Raw genomic sequence first — 11,104 nt, 5'->3', positions numbered from 1 at the left:
GAATGCTGCTGGAATAAAATTGTGCCAATCATTTGTAGATGTTTAATACTCTGTATAAGGGAGACAGGTGCAATAAAAGGGGTCTTTGGCTGCGAAAAGAGTTAGAAGTGGAACATTGGCTCCATTAAGTGGGCACATAGAGTTAATCTATGTGAATGCAGAGATGTCAATTTAGTTCTCTTTTATAGTGGTGGTCAGAAAAGAAGTGTCTCATTACATTGGAGGCTGGTAGAAAGAATACCCCCCAAGATTTTTGGTAGTGGGAGGACCTTGGCAGAGAGTGGCGCAAAGAAAGTCTCCTTCCATTGGTGGTGGGTGAGAAGAATACCCCTTACATTGAGGATGTATAGGAAGAATACCCCTTACACTGAGGATGGGTGGGAAAGAATACCCCTTACACTGGGGTTAGTCTGTAGAAAACCCCTTACATTGGGGGTCAATAGGCAACAAATTCCCCTTACACTGAGGGTCAGTGGGAAGAATACCCCTTACATTGGAGGTCAGTGGCATGAATTCCCTTTACACTGAGGCTATATGGGAAGACTACCCCTTACATTGAGGGTTAGTGGGTAGAATACTTCTTATATTGGGAGTCAGTTGTCAACAAATTCCCCTTACACTGAGGGTCAATGGGAAGAACACCCCTTACATTTGAGGTCAGTAGGAAGAATAGCCCTTACATTGGTGATCAGTGGGAAGAATACCCCCTACATTGAGGGTCAGTGTGGGGAATTCCCCTTACACTGAGGATGTAAAGGAAGAATACCTCTTAAATTGAAGGTCAATTGGTAGGATATCCCTTATGCGGTGCATACTAGCACACTATGACATTACCCTGCGGGGGGCACGTTTTTGTTATTTTTAAATGTGATTTACTACACGCTTTAGGTACTTCTGACCCTGGTATCCTGTGCATTACTTGCTTTTGACTTCTGCAGTTGGTGCATTAAACCCTCCTGACCTCTGCAATCTGTGCTTTACACTTTCCTGAAAAATCAAGTTCCGAGGAATAAATGTAACAGAAAAATCAAATATCAAATGTGAGTTTTGTTTTAATACCATTTTAAGGGTCCCATTGTGGACAGACCCACATGGAGATAGGGAGCAAGTGCTTGCTAGTGCTCCCAGAGGTGGGCTGAGGCTAATACCTGATGCAAATATGGAGGTTAAGGCAGCACTCAATTTTAAAAGCGCCATTGCTCCACACAAACATAATTACCTCCTTGTAATCCGTGGCCCAATGTCTGTAACCCTGTACATTGTATATTCTGTACAATAGTTACTCATTACAGTTATAAACCATCTCTCTCTTTTGAGCAAAATTTCTGTACCGGTGCCGCAAAGCTTGCACCAGTCTCCACTACCCTCCTAACCCATCGCCTCTCAGAGGCCTCACTAATCTTACGTGACCTCCAGGCTGGGTTCCTAGAATGCCCTGTAGTTGTACCCTAGTAGGCAAGAAGTCTTTTAGATTCCATAAGTCAAAAGCATGAGTCCATACCCTTGGAATGGGTTCCCACCAAGGGACGGTTAAATGGCAAGCAATGAAATACATCCTTAGCAGTGAGGTTGCTTCTCAGATGAGGTAACAAAGAACCAATCCTCCAGCCACCTTATTTTCAGTGTAGCCCGAGATGTCGGTGCCTACCCAAAAAGCCTGGGAAAACATGTCAGCAGAGTTAACCCTTCCCTCTAAGTACCACCTCAAAAGGGCACTACAACCAAAAAGTATAATACATTCAAATTACACAACACAAGTCTAACCCACATATATCAACTTAGAAACAACTCAACAGTTTAAAGAAAAAGTATAACCAAAGCTATTTTGGCTGTACTTCTGCTGTGGATCACAGAAGTGCAGTTCATTCTGTACTTCTGTGACCTATTTTCAGCCAACAGCAGGCTATAGCCCACTGTCAGCTGCCATCAAAAGATTCCAACAATACAGTCGAGATCCACCCAGATGCCTGGACCGGCAGTTGGCACAGCTTCTTACCAAACCACTGAGAGCCTGAGCCAGCCGCTCCCTCCACAGCTTAGTGGTTCAGTGAGCGCTGGTGGGGCAGAGCAGAGAGCTGCTGATTGACAGTCACCAGGTCTCTGCTCACTAAAGACGAAGAACTGCGCAATCAATGGTGTTTGATCGCTCAGTTCTTGATCTTAGAGGCTAGGTGAGTATGAATGTTTATTTTTTTAAAGCCTTACTTCTCTTTTAACAAAACATAAAACACTTTACATCCACCTGCATACACCATACCAGCTTTGTGTATTAAATAGGGATGAACAAAACTGAGTTTTCATTTCCTGTAAATTTGAGTGAAAACAAAAAGGTTATGGTGAAATGTTGCCATTTCGCTCAAATGCATTGACATTAGTTGTAGAGTCAAAGTGAAGGCGGTTTTTGGAGGTGTTTAACCACCCTGGAGGTATGATTATGTCAGATTTTTAAGTCTCAAAGTGGTACAATTGTTTTGCATAGAAATTTGCCATTTGATATTGTAGTCCTGTAATTCTTAGCAATAACACACTTAAATCTGTCCAAACCAGAGTCTAGTAGATATCCCAGGTATGATAAAGTTTGAAACACTAAATCATAAATTATAATATAATAAATAATTATAAATAATAAAAAAAAATACATATAATAATAATAAAATTAATTTCACTACGATTTACTATCGCTCAATTCTGCAAGTGTTCTAATTTACTATCGCTGTTTTCTAGCTGGTCTAAAACCACTTTTGACGTAAAGGGACACTTTTTAGTTGCTATGGACAATCTCCAGTTTCCAGGCAGAAAGAATAGTATATATAATATAAAACTACATGCAGGGCATTGGATAAAGCACTAGGGACAAAAGGGATGTGAAATGATTTCATACAGTAATGTAATCTGTAAGATGACAGTGTACTGTATGTGTTATGAATTTTCAATTCTTTTAATTTGCCACGGGCTCCTCCCACGTGCGTCGTGACGCTCGCAGGGAATGGAGCCTGGCACACAGAGGCATCGGGCGGATGACAGCCCGCGGACACAGCAATGCAAACCCAAGTGTGGCTCTGGGTTACCGCTAATGGTACTGAAATTTAACCCCCAGCCACACTCGAGAAAAGCGCCAGGGAGGTTAAAGGGCAACTCCACTTTTGTGGGTAAAAATATAGCAAAGTAAAGAAAAAATATTAATATAGTATATACAATTGCAACACAAGCTATATTGTAACTGAATGTTATTAAAAAAATTACCTTTCAATCTGCAGGCGCTGTAATGTTTTGCAACATTCAATGCAATATGTCAACCTGGAGGAGTTCTGTACACAGTTGGTGCATGGAACGGCCCAGATATGTAATTTCCTGCTTGTGTGATTCGCTCACAGATTTTCCCAGAAATCTGCACTAAGATAAGTCAGACTTTAGGAATCCTCTGAAACAAAAATGACATTTTTAATGAGATGCTTCTAAAAAAATCATGTCTTGTAAAGGGATGCAGACGTTGCTTTTCCCATTCAGAATCAGTATCCAAAAGACAGTTTTGTTTTGTTTTTTTATAGCAGAAACAGGGAGGAATTTGCAACAAAGTTTGGTAAAATCTTTGCAATGTACATAGATCTCTAGAGGGGATTTTCTTTTTTTTCAACAAAAGTGTAGTATACAGTAAGTTTTAAATGTGTTCTGGATATGGAGAGTCCTAAACCGCTTCTTGTGTAAAACAAATGGTCCCTCATTAGCCTTTATATTTAACTTTGTTTTTAGACAGAAAGGAAAGACAAACAGGAGAAAAAATATAAAATTGTACAACAGAACAAAAAAGAAATACAGTGCCTTGCGAAAGTATTCGGCCCCCTTGAACTTTTCAACCTTTTGCCACATTTCAGGCTTCAGACATAAAGATATAAAATTTTAATTTTTTGTGAAGAATCACCAACAAGTGGGACACAATTGTGAAGTGGAACGAAATCTATTTGATATTTTAAACTTTTTTAGCAAATAAAAAACTGAAAAGTGGTGCGTGCAAACTCACTCCAGAAGTTCAGCGAGGATCTCTGAATGATCCAATGTTGTCCTGAATGACTGATGGTGATAAATAGAATCCACCTGTGTGTAATCAAGTCTCTGTATAAATGCACCTGCCCTGTGATAGTCTCAGGGTTCTGTTGAAAGCGCAGAGAGCATCATGAAGACCAAGGAACACACCAGGCAGGTCCGTAATACTGTTGTGGAGAAGTTTAAAGCTGGATTTGGATACAAAAAGATTTCCCAAGCTTTAAACATCCCAAGGAGCACTGTGCAAGTGATCATTTTGAAATGGAAGGAGTATCAGACCACTGCAAATCTACCAAGACCTGGCCGTCCCTCTAAACTTTCAGCTCAGACAAGGAGAAGACTTATCAGAGATGCAGCCAAGAGGCCCATGATCACTCTGGATGAACTTCAGAGAACTACAGCTGAGGTGGGAGAGTCTGTCCATAGGACAACAATCAGTCGTACACTGCACAAATCTGGCCTTTATGGAAGAGTGGCAAGAAGAAAGCCATTTCTCAAAGATATCCATAAAAAGTCTCGTCTAAAGTTTGCCACAAGCCACCTGGGAGACACACCAAACATGTGGAAGAAGGTGCTCTGGTCAGATGAGACCAAAATTGAACTCTTTGCCCACAATGCAAAACGATATGTTTGGAGTAAAAGCAACACAGCTCATCACCCTCAACACACCATCCCCACTGTCAAACATGGTGGTGGCAGCATCATGGTTTAGGCCTGCTTTTCTTCAGCAGGGACAGGGAAGATGGTTAAAATTGAGGGGAAGATGGATGCAGCCAAATACAGGACCATTCTGGATTAAAACCTGTTGGAGTCTGCAAAAGACCTGAAACTATAAAACTGGAGATTTATCTTCCAACAAGACAATGATCCCAAACATACAGCAAAATCTACAAAGGAATGGTTCACAAATAAACGTATCCAGGTGTTAGAATGGCCAAGTCAAAGTCCAGACCTGAATCCAATCGAGAATCTGTGGAAAGAGCTGAAAACTGCTGTTCACAAACACTCTCCATCCAACCTCACTGAGCTTGAGCTGTTTTGCAAGGAAGAATGGGCAACAATTTCAGTCTCTCGATGTGCAAAACTGATAGAGACATACCCCAAGCGACTTGCAGCTGTAATTGCAGCAAAAGGTGGCTCTACAAAGTATTAACGCAAGGGGGCGAATAATTTTGCACGCCCCACTTTTCATTTTTTTATTAGTTAAAAGTTTCAAAAATCCAATAGATTTCGTTCCACTTCACAATTGTGTCCCACTTGTTGGTGATTCTTCACAAAAAATAAAAATTTTATATCTTAATGTTTGAAGCCTGAAATGTGGCAAAAGCTTGAAAAGTTCAAGGGGGCCGAATACTTTCGCAAGGCACTGTAAAGAAAAAAAAATCCCAAATGCAAACAGCACTAAATAAAAAAAGAAAAATGAACTAATTTAAATGGTAAGGAACATTTTATGAAAGTTTCCATACCATTTTGTCATGTTACAACCAAAAATGTAAATGTATTTTATTGGGATTTTATGTGATAGACCAACACGAAGTGGCACATAATTGTGAAGTGGAAGGAAAGTGATAAATTCCAATTTTTTTTACAAATAAATATCTTAAAAGTGTGGCGTGCATTTGTATTCAGCACCCTTTACTCTGATACCCCTAACTAAAATCTAGTGGAACCAATTGCCTTCAGAAGTCACCTAATTAGTAAATAGAGTCCACCTGTGTGTAATTTAATTGCAGTGTAAATACAGCTGTTCTGTGAAGCCCTCAAAGGTTTGTTAGAGAACCTTAGTCAACCAACAGCACCATGGCGGCCAAGTAAAGCACCAGACAGGTCAGGGATAAAGTTGTGGAGATGTTTAAAGCAAGGTTAGGTTATAAAAAAATGTCCCAAGCTTTGAACATGTCACAGAGCACTGTTCAATCCATCACCCCAAAATGCAAAAATAGTATGGCACAACTGCAAACCTACCAAGACATGGCCGTCCACCTAAACTGACAGGCGGACAAGAGAGCATTATTCAGAGAAACAGCCAAGAGGCCCATGGTAACTCTGGAGGAGAGACCCACAGCTCAGGTGGGAGAATCTGTCCACAGGACAACTATTAGTTGTGCACTCCATAAATCTGGTCTTTATGGAAGAGTGGCAAGAAGAAAGCCATTGTTGAAAGAAAGCCATAAGAGGTCCTGTTTGCAGTTTGCGAGATGCCATGTGGGGGACACAGCAAACATTTTGGCCCAAAAGCAAAATGCTATGTGTGGTGGAAAACAAACATTTCACATCACCCTGAACACACAATCCCCACTGTAAATCATGGTGGTGGCCGCATCATGTTGTGGGGATGCTTTTCTTCAGCAGGGACAGGGAAACTAGTCAGAGTTCATGGGAACATGGATGGAGTCAAATACAGGGAAATCTTTGAAAACATGTTAGAGTCTGCAAAAGACTTGAGACTGGGGCAGAGGTTCACCTTCCAGCAGGACAACAACCCCAAACATACAGCCAGAGATACAATGGAATGGTTTAGATCAAAGCGTATTCATGTGTTAGAATAGCCCAGTCAAAGTCCAGACCTAAATCCAATTGAGAATCTGTGGCAATACTTGAAAATTGCTGTTCACAGACGCTCTCCATCCAATCTGACAGAGCTTGAGCTATTTTGCAAAGAATGGGCAAACATGTCACTCTCTAGATGTGCAAAGCTGGTATAGCCATACCCAAAAAGACTTGTAGCTGTAATTGCAGCGAAAGGTGGTTATACAAAGTATTGACTCAGGGGGGCCGAATACAAATGCACACCACACTATTCACATATGTATTTGTAAAAAAATTAAAATAAATTGAGAACCCTTTATAATTTTCCTTCCACTTCACAATTATGTACCACTTTGTGTTGATCTTTCACATAAAATCCCATTAAAATACATTTACGTGTTTGGTTGTAACATGACAAAATATGGAAAATTCCAAGGTGTATGGATACTTTTTCAAGGCACTGTATATGCATTGGGGTTCCTGTATTGTCATTGAAATGTGCACCTGAAGTGCATTAGTAGCCCCCAAGTCAACACTTTGGAATGTATTTATGAAAAACATTTCATAGTTCTTTGTTTTGTACAAGAAGGGCAAAATCAAATGCGCAGAGGTTATTTGCTCTGCAGATCGAGAATGTAAAATACCACATATGCCACTAGATCAGTGGTCATCAACCTTGTCCTCAGGGCCCACTAACAGGCCAGGTTTTATGTATTACCTTGGGGAGATGCAGACTAGAATACTGCAAACACTGAGCAGCAAATGATATCACCTGTGATGTATTTCAGTTATCTTGCAAACCTGGCCTGTTATGCCGCGTACACACAATCAAACAAGCAGGTGGAAAAGTCTGGCAAACTCAAGTCCGCCGGACAATCCCCCCGTGTGTAGCCTCCGGCATACTTTTTTGACCCGAAAGTACGGCGGACTTAGAAAGTAGTTTTACACTCCAATCTTCCCGCCGGACTCGCATTTCGGCAGACAATCCGGCCGTGTGTATGCCAGTCCGCTGTACTTTTGAAATGAACGGACTTTTCCCGCCCGGAGAAAAGTCCGCTCATTTCGAGCGGGTCTCCAGGTAGACGGGGCCCGCGAAGGATACGTCGCTGGCCCCGCCGCCTGGTATGGACTTAAAGGGGAACCCCAGGTCCACATCAGACCCTTGTCCGAGCACGCTACCCGGCCGGCCAGGAAAGGGGGGCGAGCGAGTGCACCCCCCTCCTGAGCCGTACCATGTTGATGAGGACAAGGGCCTCTTCCCGACAACCCTGGCCGTTGGTTGTCGGGGTCTGCGGGCGGGGGGCTTATCGGAATCCGGGAGCCCCCTTTAATAAGGGGGCCCCCGGATACCGGCCCCCCACCCTATGTGAATGAGTATGGGGTACAATGTACCCCTACCCATTCACCTGTAAAATAAAGTACAAAAAAAAACACAACACACAAGGGTTAAAATAGTTTATTGCACAGCTCCGGGGGTCTTCCGTCTTCGGGGGTCTTCTCGCCGGACTCCTCCGCTATCTTCTTGTAGCTCTTTTACTAGCGGAGGAGCCCGGCTTTCTTCCTCGCCGCCGCCCTTCTTCTGACTTCGGGGGTCTTGTCCCCCTCTTCGGTTCTTCTGCCGGGCCACCGCGCCTTCTTCTAGCTCTTTTACAGGCGGTGGCCCGGTCTTCTGTCGCCGCCGCCGCCTTCCGTTCTTCTGTTCTTCTCTTCGACTTCTTCTTCAAATGTTGCCTTGCTGAGTCCTCCGCTCACAATGACGGGGACCGGGCACGCGGCGACTTATATAGGGACAAGGGGCGGGGTCTTCGGTTGATGTCACATGGGTTAATGTCACATGGCGACAGTCCCAGCATCCTCCGGGACTGTGACATCGTAAGGGGGCGGGGTCACCATGTGACAACAACCCATGTGACATCAACCAAAGACCCCGCCCCTTGTCCCTATATAAGTCACCGCGTGCCCGGTCCCCGTCATTGTGAGCGGAGGACTCGGCGAGGCAACATCTGAAGAAGAAGAAGAGAAGAACAGAAGAACGGAAGGCGGCGGCGGCGACAGAAGACCGGGCCACCGCCTGTAAAAGAGCTAGAAGAAGGCGCCGTGGCCCGGCAGAAGAACCGAAGAGGGGGACAAGACCCCCGAAGTCGGAGGAAGAGGCCGGCGGAGAGGAAGAAAGCCGGGCTCCTCCGCTAGTAAAAGAGCTACAAGAAGATAGCAGAGGAGTCCGGCGAGAAGACCCCCGAAGACGGAGGACCCCCGGAGCTGTGCAATAAACTATTTTATCTTGTGTGTTGTGTTTTTTTTGTACTTTATTTTACAGGTCAGGGTTGTCGGGAAGAGGCCCTTGTCCTCATCAACATGGGGACAAGGTGCTTTGGGGTGGGGCGGCCCCCCCCTTCCCCAAGGCACTCCCCATGTTGAGGACACGCGGCCTGGTACGGCTCAGGAGGGGGGGCGCTCGCTCGTCCCCCCCTTTCCTGGCCGGCCGGGTAGCGTGCTCGGAGAAGGATCTGATGTGGACCTGTGGGGACCCCCACGCTGATTTTTTTCGGCGTTGGGGTTCACCTTTAAGTTCATACCAGGCGGCAGGGCCAGCGGCGTCTCCTTCGCGGGCCCCTGCTACCTGGAGACGCGCTCGAAATGAGCGGACTTTCCTCCACGTGTGTGGGCGTGTCCGTTCATTTCAAAAGTAGGGTGGATAGTACAGCGGACTTAGTACGCCGTATTAGTCCGCTGAAAAAGTGCCGTGTGTGGGCAAGTAGCCCGTTCGGAAAGTCCGACGGACAGTCTGGCGGGAAGTCCGCCAGACTAAGTACGTCGGACAGACGGCTACGTGTGTACGCGGCTTAAGTGGGCCCTGAGGACAGGGTTGATGACCACTGCACTAGATAGCATTGACTGACATGGGAAATGAGTATGCTCTTCAGCTCCTTCTAGTGGCCATAATACTGTATTTTCCATATTCACACATTCAATATACAGAGAACAGACCCTGGAAGTACTCGACTTTGCCGCATTTGCAAAGAATGGATTTACATGCAGTTTAGATAGGTGAAGCTTTGTGAATATTTTATAAATATACAGTTTATTCAGTTCCTGAGAAAGTAATTTTCCAGTAACACTTTTTCACTCACATATAGCATCTACGTTTGCCACATTTAATTCTGTCTCAAACCCATGTTAAGCAGGATTTGTTTATTACATTTCTACTCATTCTATTCTTCAGCAAAATAAGCATCAAGGGCCAGACAGCTTGAAGACATTAAAATACTTGGGTCTGACCTGCAGAAAACGCATTTGGAGGTAAATTTGGCCAATTTCTCAGAAAAAGGTACTTAAAAATGTAAGAAAGTTGGCAGCTCTGTGTTGGCATTCATTTGAAGTATAGAACTCTCTAAATAATGGAAATATAATATTGTGTGTACTTTTTATAGCAATATCCCAAACCCTATTCTGCAACCTTTACATCAATAATATATATACAGTATATATTGTAGGGGGGACAGGCTCAACTGTTATTGGCAGCAGTAAACACAACAGGGACACCCACCAAGGACAGTCCAAGCAGGTTTGTCCTGCACTTTTATTCAACAAGGTGCCAAACACAGTTTTAATGCAGAAGAGCTTGCTACAAACAAAACACCTGCGTGTCTGAACTACTAACAAAATCACAACTAAACTCAGGATAGTTCCAGACTATGGCTATGCGTGCGTTATGCTATATGTTTTACAATTTGTACTTATGATGTCACTATATAAATAAGGAAATAAAAATATACAAGATATACGTTTTAAATGAGAGGTTTGTACCAAGCTATTGACCCAAGGTCACAAAATCATTGATCTCAGCACATACAAAGATTGCCAAAAGTACACCAAAGGGAGTGATCATTGTTGAAGTCACTGGGAAAGAACTGCAGTTAGAAATATATCACGGTTAGGGCGAAGAAAGGTACCGTATATACTCGAGTATAGGCCGACCCGAGTATAAGCCGAGGCCCCCAATTTACCCCCAAAAAACTGGGAAACCTATTGACTCGTGTATAAGCCGAGGGTGAGATATGCCTGTCCATCCCTGTGTGTGTGTCCATCCATCCATCCATCCCTGTGTGTGTGTGTGTCCATCCATCCCTGTGTGTGTGTGTGTCCATCCATCCATCCATCCATCCATCCATCCCTGTGTGTGTGTCCATCCATCCATCCATCCCTGTGTGTGTGTGTGTCCATCCATCCATCCATCCCTGTGTGTGTGTGTGTCCATCCATCCCTGTGTGTGTGTGTGTGTCCATCCATCCATCCATCCATCCATCCCTGTGTGTGTGTCCATCCATCCATCCATCCCTGTGTGTGTGTGTGTCCATCCATCCATCCATCCCTGTGTGTGTGTGTGTCCATCCATCCCTGTGTGTGTGTGTGTGTCCATCCATCCATCCATCCATCCCTGTGTGTGTGTCCATCCATCCATCCATCCCTGTGTGTGTGTGTGTCCATCCATCCATCCATCCCTGTGTGTGTGTCCATCCATCCATCCATCCCT

The sequence above is a fragment of the Lithobates pipiens genome, unplaced genomic scaffold (assembly GCF_037356315.1).
Source record: "Lithobates pipiens isolate NorthernLeopardFrog02 unplaced genomic scaffold, aLitPip1_a1.2 Scaffold_3, whole genome shotgun sequence".
NCBI lineage: Eukaryota > Metazoa > Chordata > Amphibia > Anura > Ranidae > Lithobates > Lithobates pipiens.
The sequence above is the reverse complement of the archived record's forward strand: the minus strand, read 5'-3'. Positions refer to the sequence as shown.